The sequence below is a fragment of the Hyla sarda genome, chromosome 1 (genome assembly GCF_029499605.1).
Source record: "Hyla sarda isolate aHylSar1 chromosome 1, aHylSar1.hap1, whole genome shotgun sequence".
Lineage (NCBI taxonomy): Eukaryota > Metazoa > Chordata > Amphibia > Anura > Hylidae > Hyla > Hyla sarda.
In genome coordinates, this window is record NC_079189.1 from 159,268,255 (window position 1) to 159,291,511 (window position 23,257).

At 45.4% G+C, this 23,257-nt stretch overlaps 3 long non-coding RNA genes across 3 annotated transcripts; all 3 read right to left on the reverse strand.

Moving 5' to 3' along the window:
* Positions 1 to 90: 90 nt before the first annotated feature.
* On the reverse strand, positions 91 to 7,633 carry LOC130360793 (uncharacterized). The gene is made up of 4 exons (XR_008890800.1): positions 7,182 to 7,633; positions 6,999 to 7,094; positions 6,799 to 6,879; positions 91 to 570 (listed from the first exon to the last, which is right to left on the reverse strand). It is a non-coding gene; the product is annotated as an uncharacterized LOC130360793 (long non-coding RNA).
* A 1,245-nt stretch (positions 7,634 to 8,878) lies between these two features.
* On the reverse strand, positions 8,879 to 19,348 carry LOC130360786 (uncharacterized). Its single transcript, XR_008890794.1, has 5 exons — positions 18,883 to 19,348; positions 18,700 to 18,795; positions 18,498 to 18,578; positions 9,250 to 9,380; positions 8,879 to 9,156 (listed from the first exon to the last, which is right to left on the reverse strand). It is a non-coding gene; the product is annotated as an uncharacterized LOC130360786 (long non-coding RNA).
* Positions 19,349 to 20,747: 1,399 nt separating this feature from the next.
* Positions 20,748 to 21,471, reverse strand: LOC130360767 (uncharacterized). The gene is made up of 2 exons (XR_008890788.1): positions 21,097 to 21,471; positions 20,748 to 21,003 (listed from the first exon to the last, which is right to left on the reverse strand). It is a non-coding gene; the product is annotated as an uncharacterized LOC130360767 (long non-coding RNA).
* Positions 21,472 to 23,257: the final 1,786 nt, after the last annotated feature.

Sequence of the window (23,257 nt, forward strand, 5' to 3'; positions counted from 1 at the left end):
AGAGCAGTTTTGGACACTTCTGTCATCCACATTTTGCTAACACTATTTTTCACACACAGAAATAAAATAAATGAGTCGAACAAGTCAAAGAACAGTTTAAACAAAGGGGAACTTTATTTATTATTTACCAAAATGTTTGTGTAGGGATTTTATGTAACCTCCATCACTCACAAAGAGCGGACAGTAACTAACTCAGGACAGGAAAAACCTCCAGAGGGGAGGAAACCTGTAGGGAATCCATGGCTACTGTACTGCCCTTCCTCTGGGCATACTAAAGGAGGTTACCTCTAGAATTTGGGCCAATGTGTCCGTGTATGTGCTGCCCCACAGCCTGGAAGGTGTGCATCTAAGATAGGAAAAGAAAAGAGAGATTAGTTACATGTTTATTATAGAAATGCACATGGAACTGCACTAAAGACCAAAAAGATGTGATACTTACCAGTCACAGGCGGGTATGAACGTGTATTCCTAGGTTCCTACAGTTTAGGCCCCTCACTGATGACAAAGGTTATGACATCACATGTGTGACCTCACGGGAGTTCTATTTGAGTAGTGCTGCTTTCTGATTGGCTGAAAATCCAAAAAGCTTTTTAACATATTCTGCATGACTTATCTCAGGGATTTTTGGCAATTTTTTATAAAAATGGCTCACTCCCTGTGGGTACATTATATTTGTTTCTCCTAACCAGACACTCAGCATTTGTAATATAATTTGAAGACCCTAACAGCCTGGGCCCATAGGTTTCTTACACAGATCACTGCGGCTCTGGCAGGCTCAATGGGGGAGATTCATCAAGACCTGTCCATGAAAGGGCCTCTAAAAAATGAAATAAGCAATCTGATTGGTTGTTATGGACAACTCAGCAACTTCTCCTCTGGACTGGTTTTGATAAATCTCTCCCAATGGGCAGCGCTGGCTGCTGGGACATCTGACGAGTGACGCCTCTGACGTTGTGGTATGGAGCGGAAGGATATTATTCATCAGACGTCCCGGCAGCCAGCGCTGCTTACTGATTTAAAGTGGTTGCGGCTCCTGCTGCCAGTTCAAGATCAGGCAGCATAAGCCTAGATTGACATACTGCATTAGTGACCCCCTGTGGCTGTCCAGCAGTTGCAAAACTACAACTCCCAGCATGCGCTGACAGCTTTAGGCTGCCAGTGTCAGGGTATACTGGGAGTTGTGGTTTTGCAACAGCTGGACAGACATCTGTTGGAAGGGGGGGGGGGAGATGAAGCAATGTGGGCTTTGATAAAGGCAACACATAAGCTGTATTTGAAGGAAAACAGTCACCCGTTCACCCACACTAAACCCAAAACATCGGGTTATGGTGTGATTGCTGGTCACGTGAGCGCTTGTGCCTACTGAGCGATCACATGGCCAGCGCCCATGAATATTCAAGTCCAGCCGGCGGGCCGCCTCCAGCGTGCAATTCAGTGCAGGAAGAAGCGGACCATCAGAGGGACGCCGCGCCGGACTACAGGTACGCATATCGGTCAAAGAGCTTGCTTCGGTCTCATTTTCACCTGCACTATAACTCTGTGTATCGGGTTTTGTGTGACTGAATGGGTAACAGTTTTCCTTTAATCCCAGTCTAAGCCTAGGAACAGACGCAATTTTTGTTTGAGGTTTTTTTCAAGCCAAAAATAAAAAATAAAAAAACACCACAAAAAGCTGCCCCCTCATTTCTTTTCTCCCAAGATGCCCTTGTGGTGTGCCACAGGGTGTAAAGGTGTGAGGTGTATGGGGCTTTATGTGGTGCAGCATGTCTAGCACTCGGGTGCTGCCCGAGGGCCCGGGCCTGAGGAAGGGGAGTCTGTCGCTGCCAGCATATCTCCTATGCCGGGTACGGGCCCTTTAAAAATGACTGCAGGGCTGGAGAGGCTTGGGGCTGCTGGGACAAGACGCACGCACGCCTTCTCCAAGACCCTGACATCTTCCTGCCTCCGACCCTGCTATTAGATTTCTGACACTGACTATGGCCTCCTCATGATTTATCAGCACCGCGGAGGGAGAGAACTGGCTGCGGAGTGAAGAGAGCGAGGACGGGGGAAGGAGGAGGTGAGCTGTGGAAATGGGTGTAAGGGAGGGGTGGGGGTGAGGAGATCTGTGTGAGGAGACCGAGGAGATGGGTGGAGGGGGAGATGTGTGTGAGCAGATAGGGGACGGGGTGGAGGGGATGAGGGACAGCATGGCTTGGAACATTCCTGGACAGTCCATTAATATTGAGGATTCTTAACATTATCCAGTAAAGTGAAATTGTACAAACATATATATTGTACAGGACATTGTTACTGCAATCCAGAGGACAGTGTAAGCTGAGATACTAGCTGGGGAAAAGCACCTGAGGTGTAGCTGGGACCAGTGGATCCACATCCCTGTAGCTCATGGTTCTGTATTAGTACAAGGTTCTGCATAAGGACTTAGTAGAACAATCTTATGTTCTCACAGGCGCCAGCACAGAGAAACATCATTTAATACATGGAGGCACAGTCTCTTAATAATAACAGGAGGTTACATGTTAGGTGGTGGTGGGGGCGCAGAGATGTGTGTGTTAGAGAGTAGCTCTCGTCATCTATATATTTTTTTCTGTCCCTACCTATTGCTAATCTATGCCTAAAACCGCCTTTTAAAATGTTTTTCCTACCTTCTAAAGTGTTATATTGCTGTCTCTAACCCTGCTCACTGAGGCCGAGCAGGAAGCCGACTTCGGCCCTTATCTCATCTATGCTGCGCTCCTGTGTTTTCCTAGCATGGTGCCTACAGCTGTTTCACAACCACAACTCTCAGCATGCCCTGACAGCTATTGACTGTGAGGGCATGCTGGGAGTGGTAGTTGTAAAACTGAAGGCAGAATCTTAGGAAAACACTCAGGGCAGGTATATATAGTTTAGCATATAATTTGGCCATAGAATCATCTGAACAACTCCAGACTGTGTCATTCAGGCAATATATGGGTTACTGATGCCGCTGTTGGGCCTGGGTCTTGGAATTTAAAATTTGCTCATAGGTAGTACCCGCTATCCAAAATCTTTGGTTTAAATTTCTTAATTCATCTTTTAATCTTAGGGATTGTGAAGGCCTAGTGCCTACTCATGCTGCTGGCAACTCCGGGCTGTGCCATTCATCCACTATATGGTCTCCTCATGCTGCCAACACCTCCATGCTGTGTAATTCAGCCACTATATGGTCTCCTCATGCTGACAACATGTCCATGCTGTGTCATTCAGCCACTATATGGTCTCCTCATGCTGCCAACACCTCCAGACTGTGTAATTCAGCCACTATATGGTCTCCTCATGCTTCAGCCTCATCCAAGCTGTGTCATTCAGCCACTATATGGTCTCCTCATGCTGCCAACACCTCCAGACTGTGTAATTCAGCCACTATATGGTCTCCTCATGCTGCCAACACCTCCAGACTGTGTAATTCAGCCACTATATGGTCTCCTCATGCTTCAGCCTCTTCCAAGCTGTGTCATTCAGCCACTATATGGTGTCCTCATGCTGCCAACACCTCCACGCTGTGCCATTCAGCCACTATATGATGTCCTCATGCTGCCAACATCTAAACACTGTGTCATTCAGTCACTATATGGTCTCATGACACTGATGCCACCACCAGTGCTGCTGTGCGGCAGTGATTCTAAAAGTGAGACCGGTAATCTGCATGTTATTCTGAATAACAGTATTATTTCACTACCCCAGCACACTCCGTATGCATTTTAGAACACAGCAAAGTGTTCTATACCCCTATAAAGGCTGTATGTAGGCTGGAAACAGCCTTTTTTAATATAAAATTCGGTGAATCGGCTGAATCAAATTTTTGAAAAGTTCGCTCATCTCTAGTTGCCATCTCAGGACGAGCCGGCTCGTCCTTAGACGACAACCGGTTAAACAACCACCTCTCTAAAACTGAAAAATTGCGCTGGTTGTTATAAATTTAAAAAAAAAAAAGCCTTTTTATCCTGGCTCCTAGATTCAAAACAAAATTTGTTGAAGGAGTACTCTGCTACTTTACTGTGGTGGCCACGGGTGAGGTCCGCAGCCATCGCTACGCTGGGGTTAGCTACTTGGTTCTTGGGGGGTTATGAGCCCAGGGTCCGATGGTATTAACCCTTAATGTCACGTGACGCCACTGTAGTCTTGATATCTCCCGGGGTACTACAGGTCCGGGGAACTCCGTCTCCCCACAGGCTAGTAAGGAAAGAATTGACTCCACACTAGGTTGCAGTTTAAAGGAGGCTTTACTAACTTGAAGATAGGTGGTACAATCTCCACAGCGCTCAACCAAAGTCTATCAAAGGTTTAACAGACAGTCTCTAGAGGACCACACAGCTTACAGTGCCTGGACTTGATATTGCATATATGCTTGGCTCTTACGGCCGGACTAGTAGTTTTAGGTCTGCGCTATATTAGGCTTGAGATTAAAGTCACTTACTGAAGGGTCGGTAGATTTGTGGCTTTTCGCCGGAAGAAAATTAATTGTCCTTTAGGAATTCTCTGATCAAGGCTGAAGTAAAGGCTTGCTATTAGTTGGGGTTACTTCATGCTTTTCTTATCTCCCTCTTATCTTTGCTCTCACTCCTCTGCGGATTCTCTATGCTACTCCGGAGCTTCACCTCCTCTGAACTTGCTTGGACCTCCACTCTGTACTCTGAACTCCACACCACTCTGAACTGAATGAACTGCTTTACTCCTCTACTCCTCCATACTTACTCTACATAGGAAATGCCACCCCTTACAAGGGCAGGCTAAACTAAAGCCCATTGGCCAGGCAGCTGTGGATCATAGAGTTGTCTGTATCCCCTTTAGGATTTACAATAAAGTTACATACAAGTAATAACATAATATAACACCTTACACAAAAGTTTAGTCTAGCCCTCAGTCCTCCACTCTCACATACCCTGACTAAGCATGAGGTTGCTAGGTAACATACTTAAAGCTACATACACCTAATAACTGAATGCTAAGTTATAACAGTGCAAATACACATTAGAAATGGTTGAGTCCCTGCAGGGGAGTCCCCAGGACACTGGAGGTCTCAATCTGACAGGGCCTAAAATACCTTGACACAATGTACCTGTACTGGGACACCACATTACCCCTTATCCCCTTTCCACAGGACAGGGGATAAGTGTCTGATCTCGAGAGGACCCTGCACAGTGCCCTGGCTCCCTTTGCACATGCAGCAGGGTTATTTACAGCGCTCGTGTATCTCTGGCTCTTCCATAGAGATGAATGTGCTAGGAGAGCGCCATGCAGGAAACCTTGTCCCCAGTGGCTTAGCTATAGAGGTTGCAAGGGTCGCAATTGCGACCGGGCCTCACAACCAGGTACGCCCTTGGTCCTTAAGTACCAGTGAGCATCAAACTTTAACGAAAATTCATCAAAACACCTGTGGGGTGTTAAGGCTCACTATACCCCTTGTTACATTCCGTGAGGGGTGTAGTTTCCAAAATAGGGTCACACGTGGGTATTTATTTTTTTGCGTTTATGTCAGAACCGCTGTAAAATCAGCCACCCCTGTGCATATCACCAATTTAGGCCTCAAATGTACATGGCGCTCTCTCACTCCTGAGCTTTGTTGTGTGTCCGCAGAGCATTTTACGCCCACATATGGGGTATTTCCGTACTCAGGAGAAATTGCGTTACAAATTTTGGTGGTCTTTTTTTCCTTTTACCGCTTGTAAAAATAAAAGTATGAGGCAACACCAGCATGTCTGTGTAAAAATTTTAATTTTTTTACACTAACAGCCTGGTGTAGACCCCAACTTTTCCTTTTTATAAGGGGTAAAAGAAGAAAAAGCAATTTCTCCCGAGTAAGGAGATACCCCATATGGGACCCTAAACTATTTCCTTGAAATACAACAGGACTCCAAAGTGAGAGAGCGCCATGAGCATCTGAGGACTAAATTAGGGATTGCATAGGGGTGGACATAGGGGTATTCTACGCCAGTGATTCCCAAACAGAGTGCCTCCAGCTGTTGCTAAACTCCCAGCATGCCTGGACAGTCAGTCCGGAAATGCTGGGAGTTGTTGTTTTGCAACAGCTGGAGGCTCCATTTTGGAAACACTGCCTAAGGGTGCGTTCACACGGGTGTATTTGTCAGTGGATCCGCAGCTGCGGATCCACTGACAAAGGCCCCTAAAGCGCTGCCCTCTTTGTGCCTGCTCATAGCGGCAACCGCCGCTACCAGCAGACACCCTGCGATGTGCGAGTTACCCTGCAGTGTACTCACACACATCGCGGCTGGTCTCTGTGTCACTCAGGGAGCCGGGGGAGCGGCCATGATGTGTGGGATGTGCGGGAACACTGCGACTCGCACTTCCCAGTGTGTCTGCTGGTAGCGGCGGATTGCCGCTATTAGCAGGCACAAAGAGGGCAGCACTTTAGGGGCCTTTGTCAGCGGATCCGCAGCTGCAGATCCGCTGACAAATACCCCCGTGTGAACGCACCCTTACGAAACGTTTTTCATTTTTATTGGTGGCGACAGTGTAAGGGGTGTATATGTAGTGTTTTACCCTTTATTATGTGTTAGTGTAGTGTAGTGCAGTGTTTTTAGGGTACATTCGCACTGGTGGGGCAAACTTACAGCTGTTGTAAAACTACAACTCCCAGCATGCACTGACAGACTGTGCATGCTGGGAGTTGTACTTTTGCAACAGCTGGAGGCACACTGGTTGGAAAGCCTTCAGTTAGATTCTGTTACCTAAATACAATATATATGTGAATATTTGTGTATATTACACATATATGTTACAGTACGCGCTTATGCTTGAAATTGTGGATACACCTACCTGGCTAAAAGAAGAAGATCAAACTGTAAGTGTGGAATAATTGTTTGCAGGGTTATTCTTTAAGTTGTTCTTTAGGGTGCACTGAAAAAATGTGGGATATATATATATATATATATATATATATATATATATATATATATATTATTTACTAACGGTATTGTGTATATATTAATAAATAAATGATACAGTACTGAATGTACCTGTAGGTATGCTTTTTTATATGGGTTCCAGCGTGTTCCAGGAATTTAGCTGTATTAGTATATTGTTGGTGGTGAAATTCTTGTTGGCTGGTGGCACTACAAGTCAAAGAATGTCCATTTAGATACGAGCAGATCTAACTGAGACGTACAGGATAAATGTCTAGTTCACTTATAAACATATACCTATGGATGTGCGCAGAATATTGGACTTATAGTGCAATCACTTTAAAGATTTTACTTCCGTTTTGCTTGCATTTTTATGTGATTGTTTTTCTTGGCGGTGATGCCCGCACTTCCTCTTGTTCTGAGATGTTGCGGAGAGTACGTATGCTTTTACCGAAGATCCTAGTTGGGGATTGCGGGAGTACGCCCCGGCCGGTGGCGTTCTCTACCGTGGTAGCCCCGGTTCGCGGTTTGCTGGAGACCGATGTCGTGACGTCACTACGGTACAGGATTAGATCCAAGATACCTCCAACGCGTTTCAGAAGCACGGCTTCCTTCGTCAGGGAGATGTTACCTAACTCTGTATTTTCCAACTAGTGTGCTTCCAGCTGTTGCAAAACTACGACTCCCAGCATGTACTGATCGCCGAAGGGCATGCTGGGAGATGTAGTTATGCAACAGCTGGAGATATGCAACTACAACTCCCAGCATGCCGAGACAGCAGTTTGCTCTTTGGGCATGCTGGGATTTGCAGTTTTGCAACATCTGGAGGGCTACAGTTTAGAGACCACTGCACAGTAATCTCCAATCTGTGGCCCTCCAGATGTTGCAAAACTACAAATCCCAGCATGCCCAGACAGCAAACTGCTGTGTGGGCATGCTGGGAGTTGTAGTTTTACAAGATCTAGAGGGCCACAGTTTAGAGACCACTGCACAGTGATCTCCAAACTGTAGCCATCCTGCTGTTGAAAACTACAAATCCCAGCATGCCCAAACAGCAAACAGCTGTCTGGGCATACTGGGAGTTGTAGTTTTGCAACATCTGGAGGGCTACATTTTAGAGACAACTATATACTCACCGGCTTCCGTAGGATCCATGGAGCCTGCCGCATGTCAACGCCGCCACCGAGGATCGACGCCGGGCATTGCCGCCGAGGGTAAGTGACCTCCGGCGCCGGTCACCAACGGTTCCCCTGCTCTGCCCTCCCTGGGCATTGGCACGGGATGCCTGCAGATAAATATCAGCAGTCATCCCGGTCCGGTCCTTGCCCAACGCGGCGCGCGGGGTTGACGGAAATTCCCACAGGCGTACGGATACGCCCTTGGTCCTTAAGTACCAGGGAGCATGGGCATACCCATACGCCCGTGGTCTTTAAGGGGTTAATCTTCTCCCTTTGTGCTATGTGTGCTGAGCTCCTGTGTGTGAGGGAGAAGTCTTCACCAATCAGAGCTCAGCTGGCAGAGGGAAGGGGCGGGGTTAGCTCTTGCCTCTCCATCTCTACATATTACAGCCCAGGGGGCTTAGATAAATACCAGCCATTGAATTGCTGGTATTTTTATATTAAAATACTGTCAGGGTGTCTAAAATACCAACTGTGCTGGTAAAATAGCAGCCAGGTGGCAACCCTAAGTGTGTGACATGGTTGTAATAATTATTGGGGAGATTTATCAAAACCTGTGCAGGGTAAAAGTTGATCAGTTGCCCATATGGTCTTCATATATAGGATGAGAATCTTCTGACACAGTGAGTAGCCAACCATTTCTGGGCATAAGACATCAGAACTTGCTGGGTGCCCTACGGTTGCCTGGACAACTGTACCCCCCAGCATCAGTCGCCTCTCACCTCATCACATGGTACAGATCGGGCAGCAGTTTTGGACACTTCTGTCATCCACATTTTGCTAACACTATTTTTCAGACACAGAAATAAAATAAATGAGTCAAACAAGTCAAAGAACAGTTTAAACAAAGGGGAACTTTATTTATTATTTAGTAAAATGTTTGTGTAGGGGTTTTATGTAACCTCCATCACTCACAAAGAGCGGACAGTAACTAACTCAGGACAGGAAAAACCTCCAGAGGGGAGGAAACCTGTAGGGAATCCATGGCTACTGTACTGCCCTTCCTCTGGGCATACTAAAGGAGGTTACCTCTAGAATTTGGGCCAATGTGTCCATCCGTGTATGTGCTGCCCCACAGCCTGGAAGGTGTGCATCTAAGATAGGAAAAGAAAAGAGAGATTAGTTACATGTTTATTATAGAAATGCACCTGGAACTGCACTAAAGACCAAAAAGATGTGATACTTACCAGTCACAGGCGGGTATGAATTTGCATTCCTAGATTCCTACAGTTTAGGCCCCTCACCGATGACAATGGTTATGACATCACATGTGTGACCTCACGGGAGTTCTATTTGAGTAGTGCTGCTTTCTGATTGGCTGAAAATCCAAAAAGCTTTTTAACATATTCTGCATGACTTATTTCAGGGATTTTTGGCAATTTTTTATAAAAATGGCTCACTCCCTGTGGGTACATTATATTTGTTTCTCCTAACCAGACACTCAGTATTTGTAATATCATTTGGTGACCCTAACAGCCTGGGCCCATAGGTTTCTTACACAGATCACTGCGGCTCTGGCAGGCTCAATGGGGGAGATTCATCAAGACCTGTCCAGAGAAAAAGTTGCAAAGTTGCCCATAGCCCATGAAAGGGCCTCTAAAAAATGAAATAAGCAATCTGATTGGTTGTTATGGACAACTCAGCAACTTCTCCTCTGGACTGGTTTTGATAAATCTATCCCAATGGGCAGCGCTGGCTGCTGGGACATCTGACGAGTGACGCCTCTGACGTTGTGGTATGGAGCGGAAGGATATTATTCATCAGACGTCCCGGCAGCCAGCGCTGCTTACTGATTTAAAGTGGTTGTGGCTCCTGCTGCCAGTTCAAGATCAGGCAGCATAGGCCGAGATTGACATACTGCATCAGTGACCCCCTGTGGCTGTCCAGCATGCGCTGACAGTTTTAGGCTGTCAGTGTCAGGGTATACTGGGAGTTGTGGTTTTGCAACAGTTGGACAGACATCTGTTGGAAGGGGGGGGGGGAAAGATGAAGCAATGTGGGCTTTATTTAAGCTGTATTTGAAGGAAAACAGTCACCCGTTCACCCACACTAAACCCAGAACACAGGGTTATGGTGTGATTGCTGGTCACGTGAGCGCTTGTGCCTACTGAGCGCTCACATGGCCAGCGCCCATGAATATTCAAGTCCAGCCGGCGGGCCGCCTCCAGCGTGCAATTCAGTGCAGGAAGAAGCGGACCTTCAGAGGGACGCCGCGCCGGACTACAGGTACGCATATCGGTCAAAGAGCTCATATCGGTCTCATGTTCACCTGCACTATAACTCTGTGTATCGGGTTTTGTGTGACTGAATGGGTAACAGTTTTCCTTTAATCCCAGTCTAAGCCTAGGAACAGACGCAATTTTTGTTTGAGATTTTTTTCTAGCCAAAATAAAAAAAACACCACAAAAAGCTGCCCCCTCATTTCTTTTCTCCCAAGATGCCCTTGTGGTGTGCCACAGGGTGTAAAGGTGTGAGGTGTGTAGGGCTTTATGTGGTGCATCACGTCTGGCACTCGGGTGCTGCCCAAGGGCCCGGGCCTGAGGAAGGGGAGTCTGTCGCTGCCAGCATATCTCCTATGCCGGGTGCGGGCCCTTTAAAAATGACTGCAGGGCTGGAGAGGCTTGGGGCTGCTGGGACAAGACGCACGCACGCCTTCTCCAAGACCCTGACGTCTTCCTGCCTCCGACCCTGCTATTACATTTCTGACACTGACTATGGCCTCCTCATGATTTATCAGCACCGCGAAGGGAGAGAACTGGCTGCAAAGTGAAGAGAGCGAGGACGGGGAAGGAGGAGGTGAGCTGTGGAAATGGGTGTAAGGGAGGGGTGGGGGTGAGGAGATCTGTGTGAGGAGACCGAGGAGGTGGGTGGAGGGGGAGATGTGTGTGAGCAGATAGGGGACGGGGTGGAGGGGATGAGGGACAGCATGGCTTGGAACATTCCTGGACAGTCCATTAATATTGAGGATTCTTAACATTATCCAGTAAAGTGAAATTGTACATACATATATATTGTACAGCATAGGCGTGCGCACGGGGTGTGCCGGGTGTGCACAGGCACACTCTAATCACCGCGGCCCACTGCTGCAGGACTTTTTTCTCACTACTAAACCCCAGCCCCACCGGACATCCCCGACATCACCAGGCCGAAATCCCCCCCCCCTTGCCCCCGTCACAGCACACCTAGCTTGTCAACATACACGCCCTCCCCTCAGCCTCGTCTTGCTGGAGGAGCTGCAAGACCACAATACCCCCCTCCCCACCCCTCATGTTGCTGGAGAAGCACTGTGAGATCCAGTAACCCAGCCCCCCCCCAATCACAACCACATTGCAGCTGCTGTTTTGCTTACTTCATCCTGACGAGGAGCGCTGCTTCCTCCCCCGAAGTGCCTCTCTCTGCCTCAGCTGCTGCGCGACAGTGTCTTCAAATCAGGGTGAAAAGGTCACAAATATCGGCCATTCCTGTCCTCAGCCAGACAGGGAAGAGACACTGACCTGGTGAGGCTCCTTTCATGTGTGATCTGTCTGCTAAAATGTGTATCTAATCCCCCAGTGTGTGATCTGTCTAATGAGCTGTGTATCTAAACTCCCCATGTGTGATACTGTTTGCTGAGCAGTGTATCGAATCCCCCATGTGTGATCTGTCTAATGAGCTGTGCATCTAATCCTCCCATGTGTGATCTGTCTGCTAAAATGTGTATCTAATCCCCCATGTGTGATCTGTCTGATAAAATATGTATCTAATCCCCCAGTGTGTGATCTGTCTATTGAGCTGTGTATCTAAACCTCCCATGTGTGATACTGTTTGCTGAGCTGTGTATCTAATCCCCATGTGTGATCTGTCTGCTAAACTGTGTATCTAAACCCCCCATAAGTGATACTGTTTGAGCTGTGTATCTAATCCCCCTTGTGTGATCTGTCTGATGAGCTGTGTATCTAATCCTCCCATGTGCGATACTGTTTGTTGAGCCCCTATATCTAATTCCCCCATGTGTGATCTGTCTGATGAGATGTGTAACTAATCCTCCCAGGTGTGATCTGTCTGATGAGCAGTGTATCTAATCCTCCCATGTGTGATACTGTTTGCTGAGCCCCTGTATCTAATCCCCCCATGTGTGATACTGTTTGCTGAGCCCCTGTATCTAATCCCCATGTGTGATTTGAGCTGTGTATTTAATCCCGTTATGTTTGATATTGTCTGCTGAGCTGTGTATCTAATCCCCCTATGTCTGATACTGGTTGCTGAGCCCCTGTATCTAATCCTATAATGTGTGATACTGTCTCTAATACTGTTACACTGTCTGCTAAACAGTGTGTCACCCAAGTAATAAGGAGATTACATGAGGAGGAGGTTTGTTACAGTGTGTCACCCCAGTAGTAAGGTGATTACATGAGGAGGAGGTTTGTTACAGTGTGTCACCCCAGTAGTAAGGAGATTACATGAGGAGGTTTGTTACAGTGTGTCACCCCAGTAGTAAGGAGATTACATGAGTAGGAGGTTTGTTACAGTGTGTCACCCCAGTAGTAAGGAGATTACATGAGTAGGAGGTTTGTTACAGTGTGTCACCCCAGTAGTAAGAAGATTACATGAGGAGGAGGTTTGTTACAGTGTGTCACCCTAGTAGTAAGGAGATTACATGATGAGGAGGTTTGTTACAGTGTGTCACCCTAGTAGTTAGGAGATTACATGAGGAGGAGGTTTGTTACAGTGCGTCACCCCAGTAGTAAGGAGAGTACACAAAGAGGAGGTTTGTTACAGTGTGTCACCCCAGTAGTAAGGTGATTACATGAGAAGGAGGTTTGTTACAATGTGTCACCCCAGTAGTAAGGAGATTACATGAGGAGGAGGTTTGTTACAGTGTGTCACCCCAATAGTAAGGAGATTACATGAGGAGGAGGTGTGTTACACTGTGTCACCCCAGTAGTAAGGAGATTACATGGGGAGGCGGATTTTGTTACAGTGTGTCACCCCAGTAGTAAGGGGATTACATGAGGAGGAGGTTTGTTGCAGTGTGTCACCCCAGTAGTAAGGAGATTACATGAGGAGGAGGTTTGTTACAGTGTGTCACCCCAGTAGTAAGGAGATTACATGAGGAGGAGGTTTGTTACAGTGTGTCACCCCTGTAGTATGGAGATTACATGAGGAGGGGGTTTGTTACAGTGTGTCACCCCAGTAGTAAGGTTGGGCGTGTCAAAGGGCAGAGCCAATGTGTGGGGTCAAGGGGGCGGCAAAATTAGCTTTCGCCTAGGGTGCCAAAAGTCCTTGCACCAGCCCTGATCATGTATGATTGTGACTGTCTATTATATGTAGGCTCACAGCTAAGGACTACATCCCCGTCATGTGTGATTGTCTATTATATGTAGGCTACATATAATATACAGTCACAATCATACATGATGGGAATGTAGTCCTGAGCTGTGAGCCTACATATAATAGACAGTCACAATCATACATGGCAAAACCGAATTTTGACAACCCTTTGGCTCCGCCTATTGAACCCCTTGGCAAATATAAGATCAGGGGTAGAATTAGTCCCGTAAGCCTCATGGTAAATTCTAGACTTGTCCTCCTCCCTACAATTATAACTATACTGCACCTAATGTGGGGGAACTATACTCCACCTAATGTGAGGGAACTATACTCCACCTAATGTGGGGAACTATACTGTACCTAAGGTGGAGGAACTATACTGCCAACCTAATGTGGGGGAACTATACTACTAACCTAATGTGGGGGAACTATACTGCCAACCTAATGTGGTGGAACTATACTACTAACCTAATGTGGGGGAACTATACTGCACCTAATGTGGGGGACTATACTGCACCTAATGTGGAGGAACTGTACTACTAACCTAATGTGGGGGAACTATACTGCCAACCTAATGTGGGGGAACTGTACTGCACCTAATGTGGGGGAACTGTACTACTAACCTAATGTGGGGGAACTGTACTACTAACCTAATGTGGGGGAACTGTACTGCCAACCTAATGTGGGGGAAATATATTTCCATCCTAATGTGGGAGATTTATACTGCCAACCTAATGTGAATACAAAAATATAAAATTGTACTATTCTGATCCCTATAGCACTTTTATTTTTCTGTATATGGGGATGTATGAGGGTCATTTTTAGCGCTGTGATTTGTAGTTTTTATCGGTACCATTTTTTTTTTTTTTTTTTGCTTTTTAGATATTTGTTATGGTATTTGAAGTGACCAAAAATGTTCTAATCTGATTAGTGCACTATTACAACTTTTGGGACACACTTCTGATTTTGCCCAGGGCCATGCTAAGCCTAAAACTGGCCCTGGATCCAATCCTCCTACACTATGCAAGCAGGAGTGTGTGTGTGTGTGTGTGTACGTGCTGAGATACTAGCTGGGGAAAAGCACCTGAGGTGTAGCTGGGACCAGTGGATCCACATCCCTGTAGCTCATGGTTCTGTATTAGTACAAGGTTCTGCATAAGGACTTAGTAGAACAATCTTATGTTCCCACAGGCGCCAGCACAGAGAAACATCATTTAATACATGGAGGCACAGTCTCTTAATAATAACAGGAGGTTACATGTTAGGTGGTGGTGGGGGCGCAGAGATGTGTGTGTTAGAGAGTAGCTCTCGTCATCTATATATTTTTCTTCTGTCCCTACCTATTACTAATCTATGCCTAACCCCCCCCCCCCCCCCCCACCGCCTTTTAAAATGTTTTTCCTACCTTCTAAAGTGTTATATTGCTGTCTCCAATCCTGCTCACTGAGGCCGAGCAGGAAGCCGACTTCGGCCCTTACCTCATCTATGCTGCGCTCCTGTGTTTTCCTAGCATGGGGCCTACAGCTGTTTCATAACCACAACTCTCAGCATGCCCTGACAGCTTTTGACTGTGAGGGCATGCTGGGAGTTGTAGTTGTAAAACTGAAGGCAGAATCTTAGGAAAACACTCAGGGCAGGTATATATAGTTTAGCATATAATTTGGCCATAGAATCATCTGAACAACTCCAGACTGTGTCATTCAGGAAATATATGGGTTACTGATGCCGCTGTTGGGCCTGGGTCTTGGAATTAAAAATTTGCTCATAGGTAGTACCCGCTATCCAAAATCTTTGGTTTAAATTTCTTAATTCATCTTTTAATCTTAGGGATTGTGAAGGCCTAGTGCCTACTCATGCTGCTGGCAACTCCGGGCTGTGCCATTCAGCCACTATATGGTCTCCTCATGCTGCTAACACCTCCATGCTGTGTAATTCAGCCACTATATGGTCTCCTCATGCTGACAACATGTCCATGCTGTGTCATTCAGCCACTATATGGTCTCCTCATGCTGCCAGCACCTCCACGCTGTGCCATTCAGCCACTATATGGTCTCCTCATGCTGACAACATGTCCAGACTGTGTCATTTATCCACTATATGGTCTCCTCATGCTGCCAACATCTTCATGCTGTGTCATTCAGCCACTATATGGTATCCTCATGCTGCCAACACCTCCAGACTGTGTCATTCAGCCACTATATGGTCTCCTCATGCTTCAGCCTCATCCAAGCTGTCATTCAGCCACTATATGGTGTCCTCATGCTGCCAACACCTCCACGCTGTGCCATTCAGCCACTATATGGTGTCCTCATGCTGCCAACACCTAAACACTGTGTCATTCAGTCACTATATGGTCTCATGACACTGATGCCACCACCAGGCTCTGTAACTGTGCTGCTGTGCAGCAGTGATTCTAAAAGTGAGACCGGTAATCTGCATGTTATTCTGAATAACAGTATTATTTCACTACCCCAGCACACTCCATATGCGTTTTAGAACACAGCAAAGTGTTCTATACCCCTTCAGAGGCTGTATGTAGGCTAGAAATAGCCTTTTTTAATATAGATTCACCACGAAAAAATTCGGAACAAAACAAACTTTATCGGAAAATTCGGTGAATCGGCAGAATCGAATATTTGAAAAGTTCGCTCATCTCTAGTTGCCATCTCAGGACGAGCCGGCTCGTCCTTAGACGACAACCGGTTAAACAACCACCTCTCTAAAAGAGACCACCACAGCTTGCAGTGCCTGGACTTGATATTGCATATATGCTTGGCTCTTACGGCCGGACTAGTAGTTTTAGGTCTGCGCTATATTAGGCTTGAGATTAAAGTCACTTACTGAAGGGTCGGTAGATTTGTGGCTTTTCGCCGGAAGAAAATGAATTGTCCTTTAGGAATTCTCTGATCAAGGCTGAAGTAATGGCTTGCTATTAGTTGGGGTTACTTCATGCTTTTCTTATCTCCCTCTTATCTTTGCTCTCACTCCTCTGCGGATTCTCTCTGCTACTCCGGAGCTTCACCTCCTCTGAACTTGCTTGGACCTCCACTCTGTACTCTGAACTCCACACCACTCTGAACTGAATGAACTGCTTTACTCCTCTACTCCTCCACAATTACTCTACATAGGAAATGCCACCCCTTACAAGGGCAGGCTAAACTAAAGCCCATTGGCCAGGCAGCTGTGGATCATAGAGTTGTCTGTATCCCCTTTAGGATTTACAATAAAGTTACATACAAGTAATAACATAATATAACACCTTACACAAAAGTTTAGTCTAGCCCTCAGTCCTCCACTCTCACATACCCTGCAGGGGAGTCCCCAGGACACTGGAGGTCTCAATCTGACAGGGCCTAAAATACCCTGACACAATGTACCTGTACTGGGACACCACATTACTCCTTATCCCCTTTCCACAGGACAGGGGATAAGTGTCTGATCTCGAAAAGACCCTGCACAGTGCCCTGGCTCCCTTTGCACATGCAGCAGGGTTATTTACAGTGCTCGTGTATCTCTGGCTCTTCCATAGAGATGAATGTGCTTGGAGAGCGCCATGCAGGAAATCGTGATGGACACTGATGACAAAGGTACTTACCTTGTCCCCAGTGGCTTAGCTATAGAGGTTGCAAGGGTCGCAATTGCGACCGGGCCTCACAACCAGGTACGCCCTTGGTCCTTAAGTACCAGTGAGCATCAAACTTTAACGAAAATTCATCAAAACACCTGTGGGGTGTTAAGGCTCACTATACCCCTTGTTACATTCCGTGAGGGGTATAGTTTCCAAAATAGGGTCACACGTGGGTATTTCTTTTTTTGCGTTTATGTTAGAACCGCTGTAAAATCAGCCACCCCTGTGCATATCACCAATTTAGGCCTCAAATGTACATGGCGCTCTCTCACTCCTGAGCTTTGTTGTGCGTCCGCAGAGCATTTTACGCCCACATATGGGGTATTTCCGTACTCAGGAGAAATTGCGTTACAAATTTTGGTGGTCTTTTTTTCCTTTTACGGCTTGTAAAAATAAAAGTATGAGGCAACACCAGCATGTTTGTGTAAAAATTTTAATTTTTTTACACTAACAGGCTGGTGTAGACCCCAACTTTTCCTTTTTATAAGGGGTAAAAGAAGAAAAAGCTATTTCTCCCGAGTACGGAGATACCCCATATGTGGCCCTAAACTATTTCCTTGAAATACGACAGGGCTCCAAAGTGAGAGAGCGCCATGAGCATCTGAGGACTAAATTAGGGATTGCATAGGGGTGGACATAGGGGTATTCTACGCCAGTGATTCCCAAACAGGGTGCCTCCAGCTGTTGCTAAACTTCCAGCATGCCTGGACAGTCAGTCCAGAAATGCTGGGAGTTGTTGTTTTGCAACAGCTGAAGGCTCCATTTTGGAAACACTGCCTAAGGGTGCGTTCACACGGGCGTATTTGTCATTGAATCCGCAGCTGCAGATCCGCTGACAAAGGCCCCTAAAGTGCTGCCCTCTTTGTGCCTGCTCATAGCGGCAACCGCCACTACCAGCAGACACACTGCGATGTGGGAGTTACCCTGCAGTGTACTCACACACATCGCGGCCGGTCTCTGTGTCACTCAGGGAGCCGGGGGAGCGGCCACGATGTGTGGGATGTGCGGATACACTGCGACACGCACTTCCCAGTGTGTCTGCTGGTAGCGGCGGATTGCCGCTATTAGCAGGCACAAAGAGGGCAGCACTTTAGGGGCCTTTGTCAGCGGATCCGCAGCTGCAGATCCGCTGACAAATACCCCGTGTGAACGCACCCTTACGAAACGTTTTTCATTTTTATTGGTGGGGACAGTGTAAGGGGTGTATATGTAGTGTTTTACCCTTTATTATGTGTTAGTGTAGTGTAGTGCAGTGTTTTTAGGGTACATTCACACTGGTGGGGCAAACTTACAGCTGTTGTAAAACTACAACTCCCAGCATGCACTGACAGACTGTGCATGCTTGGAGTTGTACTTTTGCAACAGCTGGAGGCACACTGGTTGGAAAGCCTTCAGTAAGATTCTGTTACCTAAATACAATATATATGTGTATATTTGTGTATATTACACATATATGTTACAGTACGCGCTTATGCTTGAAATTGTGGATACACCTACCTGGCTAAAAGAAGAAGATCAAACTGTAAGTGTGGTATAATTGTTTGCAGGGTCATTCTTTAAGTTGTTCTTTAGGGTGCACTGAAAAAATGTGGGATATATATATATATATATATATATATATATATATATATATATAAATATTATTTATTAACTGTATTGTGTATATATTAATAAATAAATGATAGAGTACTGAATGTACCTGTAGGTATGCTTATTTATCTGGGTTCCAGCGTGTTCCAGGAATTTAGCTGTATTAGTATATTATTGGTGGTGAAATCCTTGTTGGCTGGTGGCACTACAAGTCAAAGAATGTCCATTTAGATACGAGCAGATCTAACTGAGATGTACAGGATAAATGTCTAATTCACTTATAAAAATATACCTATGGATGTGCGCAGAATATTGGACTTATAGTGCAATCACTTTAAAGATTTTACTTGCGTTTTGCTTGCATTTTTGTGTGATTGTTTTTCTTGGCGGTGATGCCCGCACTTCTTCTTGTTCTGAGATGTTGCGGAGAGTGCGTATCCTTTTACCGAAGATCCTAGTTGGGGATTGCGGGAGTACGCCCCGGCCGGTGGCGTTCTCTACCGTGGTAGCCCCGGTTCGCGGTTTGCTGGAGACCGATGTCGTGACGTCACTACGGTACAGGATTAGATCCAAGATACCTCCAACGCGTTTCAGAAGCACGGCTTCCTTCGTCAGGGAGATGTTACCTAACTCTGTATTTTCCAACTAGTGTGCTTCCAGCTGTTGCAAAACTACGACTCCCAGCATGTACTGATCGCCGAAGGGCATGCTGGGAGATGTAGTTATGCAACAGCTGGAGATATGCAACTACAACTCCCAGCATGCCGAGACAGCTGTTTGCTCTTTGGGCATGCTGGGATTTGCAGTTTTGCAACATCTGGAGGGCTACAGTTTAGAGACCACTGCACAATAATCTCCAAACTGTGGCCCTCCAGATGTTGCAAAACTACAAATCCCAGCATGCCCAGACAGCAAACTGCTGTGTGGGCATGCTGGGAGTTGTAGTTTTACAAGATCTAGAGGGCCACAGTTTAGAGACCACTGCACAGTGATCTCCAAACTGTAGCCATCCTGCTGTTGAAAACTACAAATCCCAGCATGCCCAAAGAGCAAACAGCTGTCTGGGCATGCTGGGAGTTGTAGTTTTGCAACATCTGGAGGGCTACAGTTTAGAGACAACTGTATACTCACCGGCTTCCGTAGGATCCATGGAGCCTGCCGCATGTCAACGCCGCCGCCGAGGATCGACGCCGGGCACTGCTGCCGAGGGTAAGTGACCTCCGGCGCCGGTCACCAATGGTTCCCCTGCTCTGCCCGGACAACAGTGGGTTGGTCTCAGGACCTCCCTGGGCATTGGCACGGGATGCCTGCAGATAAATATCAGCAGTCATCCCGGTCCGGTCCTTGCCCAACGCGGTGCGCGGGGTTGACGGAAATTCCCACAGGCGTACGGGTACGCCCTTGGTCCTTAAGTACAAGGGAGCATGGGCATACCCATACTCCCGTGGTCTTTAAGGGGTTAATCTTCTCCCTTTGTGCTGAGTGTGCTGAGCTCCTGTGTGTGAGGGAGAAGTCTTCACCAATCAGAGCTCAGCTGGCAGAGGGAAGGGGCGGGGTTAGCTCTTGCCTCTCCATCTCTACATATTACAGCCCAGGGGGCTTAGATAAATACCAGCCATTGAATTGCTGGTATTTTTATATTAAAAATACTGTCAGGGTGTCTAAAATACCAGCTGTGCTGGTAAAATAGCAACCAGGTGGCAACCCTAAGTGTGTGACATGGTTGTAATAATTATTGGGGAGATTTATCAAAACCAGTGCAGGGTAAAAGTTGATCAGTTGCCCATAGCAACCAATCAGATTGCTTCTTTCATTCTCAACAAGACCTCTGAAAAATAGAAGTGATCTGATTGGTTGCTATGGGCAACTGGTCAACTTTTCCTCTCCACAGGTTTTGATTCCTGATTGTCTTCATATATAGGATGAGAATCTTCTGACACAGGGAGTAGCCAACCATTTCTGGGCATAAGACATCAGAACTTGCTGGGTGCCCTACGGTTGCCTGGACAACTGTACCCCCCAGCATCAGCCGCCTCTCACCTCATCACATGGTACAGATCGGGCAGGAGAGCAGTTTTGGACACTTCTGTCATCCACATTTTGCTAACACTATTTTTCACACACAGAAATAAAATAAATGAGTCAAACAAGTCAAAGAACAGTTTAAACAAAGGGGAACTTTATTTATTATTTAGTAAAATGTTTGTGTAGGGATTTTATGTAACCTCCATCACTCACAAAGAGCGGACAGTAACTAACTCAGGACAGGAAAAACCTCCAGAGGGGAGGAAACCTGTAGGGAATCCATGGCTACTGTACTGCCCTTCCTCTGGGCATACTAAAGGAGGTTACCTCTAGAATTTGGGCCAATGTGTCCGTGTATGTGCTGCCCCACAGCCTGGAAGGTGTGCATCTAAGATAGGAAAAGAAAAGAGAGATTAGTTACATGTTTATTATAGAAATGCACCTGGAACTGCACTAAAGACCAAAAAGATGTGATACTTACCAGTCACAGGCGGGTATGAATTTGCATTCCTAGGTTCCTACAGTTTAGGCCCCTCACTGATGACAAAGGTTATGACATCACATGTGTGACCTCACGGGAGTTCTATTTGAGTAGTGCTGCTTTCTGATTGGCTGAAAATCCAAAAAGCTTTTTAACATATTCTGCATGACTTATTTCAGGGATTTTTGGCAATTTTTTATAAAAATGGCTCACTCCCTGTGGGTACATTATATTTGTTTCTCCTAACCAGACACTCAGTATTTGTAATATCATTTGGTGACCCTAACAGCCTGGGCCCATAGGTTTCTTACACAGATCACTGCGGCTCTGGCAGGCTCAATGGGGGAGATTCATCACTAGTGTTGCTCGCAAATATTTGCAATGCGAATTTGCGAATATTCGCGAATACAGCACTATATATTGGTAATTACAAATATTCTTCTTTTTTTTCACAGTACACATCACAGTGATCATCCCTCTCTTCTTCCAGCTTGTGTGGTGTAAAGAAGGCTCTAATACTACTTTGTGAGACTGGCGTGCAAATTGTCGCATATGCTAATTTTCGCCTATGCTAATTTTTCACATATGCAAATTTTTGTATATGCCAATTTTCGCATATGCAAATTTTCGCATGTACGAATTTTCGCATATGCGAAAATAAACCGCGAATATTACGAATATGCGAATTTAGCGAATATATGACGAATATTCGTCCATATATTCGCGAAATATCGCGAATTCGAATATGGCCTATGCTGCTCAACACTATTTAGGATCCAAAATATGTTCCAAATGGTTGACAAAGGGTCCCAGGACTTGATTTATGACTGTAATGATCATGGTCATAAAATTAATATGTTTGGGGACTAAGGACGTTTTCCACTTAGTTCAATCAAACTAAATGATAAAAAAAAGTCAGGGTTTTGTGTCCTTTTGGGAAATGTTTAAGAGCTTTTTTATTCCCAAAGAAATTAACTAAAATAATGTACATGCACATATCCTATGGTTTAATGTGATAAAGCCTCATATCATTTCATATAAAGACCCCAAAATCTTTTATAACAGACCAGACCATCAAAAACTGATTGAACTTCATTCTCTCTTGCAATATTACAGTTCTTTGGAGCTTCATGGATTTTTATTTTCTTCATTTCATTCTACATTGGACATGGTGTCATCATCTTAGAGGCATTTTAGCCACAAGTATTTACCGATACTTATATTTGGCTATACTGTATTCTAATACAATGGAAGAATCTTTGGATCAACATGTTTTCTAAAGGATCCCATGTATCTTCACAGCTGAGGCAACAGGAGACTTATACTGTGCATGTTACTAGAATAAAGATGAGATTCTGCACTGGATACATTTTTCTATTAATTTAAAGGATAATTAAACCCAACTATGAAATAAGTGAGAGGAGTACAAAATGCATCATTACTTCATTGTTCTGTTCTGGATTATGCATTATGCTGGTTTAATTTATCCTTTCAGGCATTCTAATATTTAATAAATTCTCAAATGACGCAGTTCAATGTTGTGTAGAGGTTTGATTTTATATATTTCCTAACTTGATTCCTTGATATCATCCCTCTACCTTTGTCAACAGAAAATCTTTCTTAACCTCTGTTTTAATATATTGCTTCAATTTCCAAAGCTGCATGTCCTGTACCTTACTGACATTTACTGTACAAAGTTCATGAATTTTCTGTCCTAGACACTGACGTACATGACAAAATCCCCTTGTCAAATTTCCACTTCTGTGTTTCCTGGCCGGATCATATAACCTCTGTAATGTTGTAATACACAGTAGAGAGCATCCTTCATTTAATGAGATTATGACCCCTCAAAGCAATATCATTGTTTCCTCCTCAGGTGAGGAGAAATACATTTAAAAGTATATCGGTTTGTCAATTTATTGACCACACACTGAAATACCACTTAATGTTAAACCTGCCTGAGAATATGGTAAAGTTACAGTATACACAAGTATAAGTTGATAGTAAAGAGATAGATGATAGATAGATAGATAGATAGATAGATAGATAGATAAATAGATAGACGATAGATAGATAGATAGATGTAGAAAAAGATGTAAAAAAAAGTATATTAAAAAATGAACAAAACAAAATTAAAAAGTAAATATAAAAATAATATGAT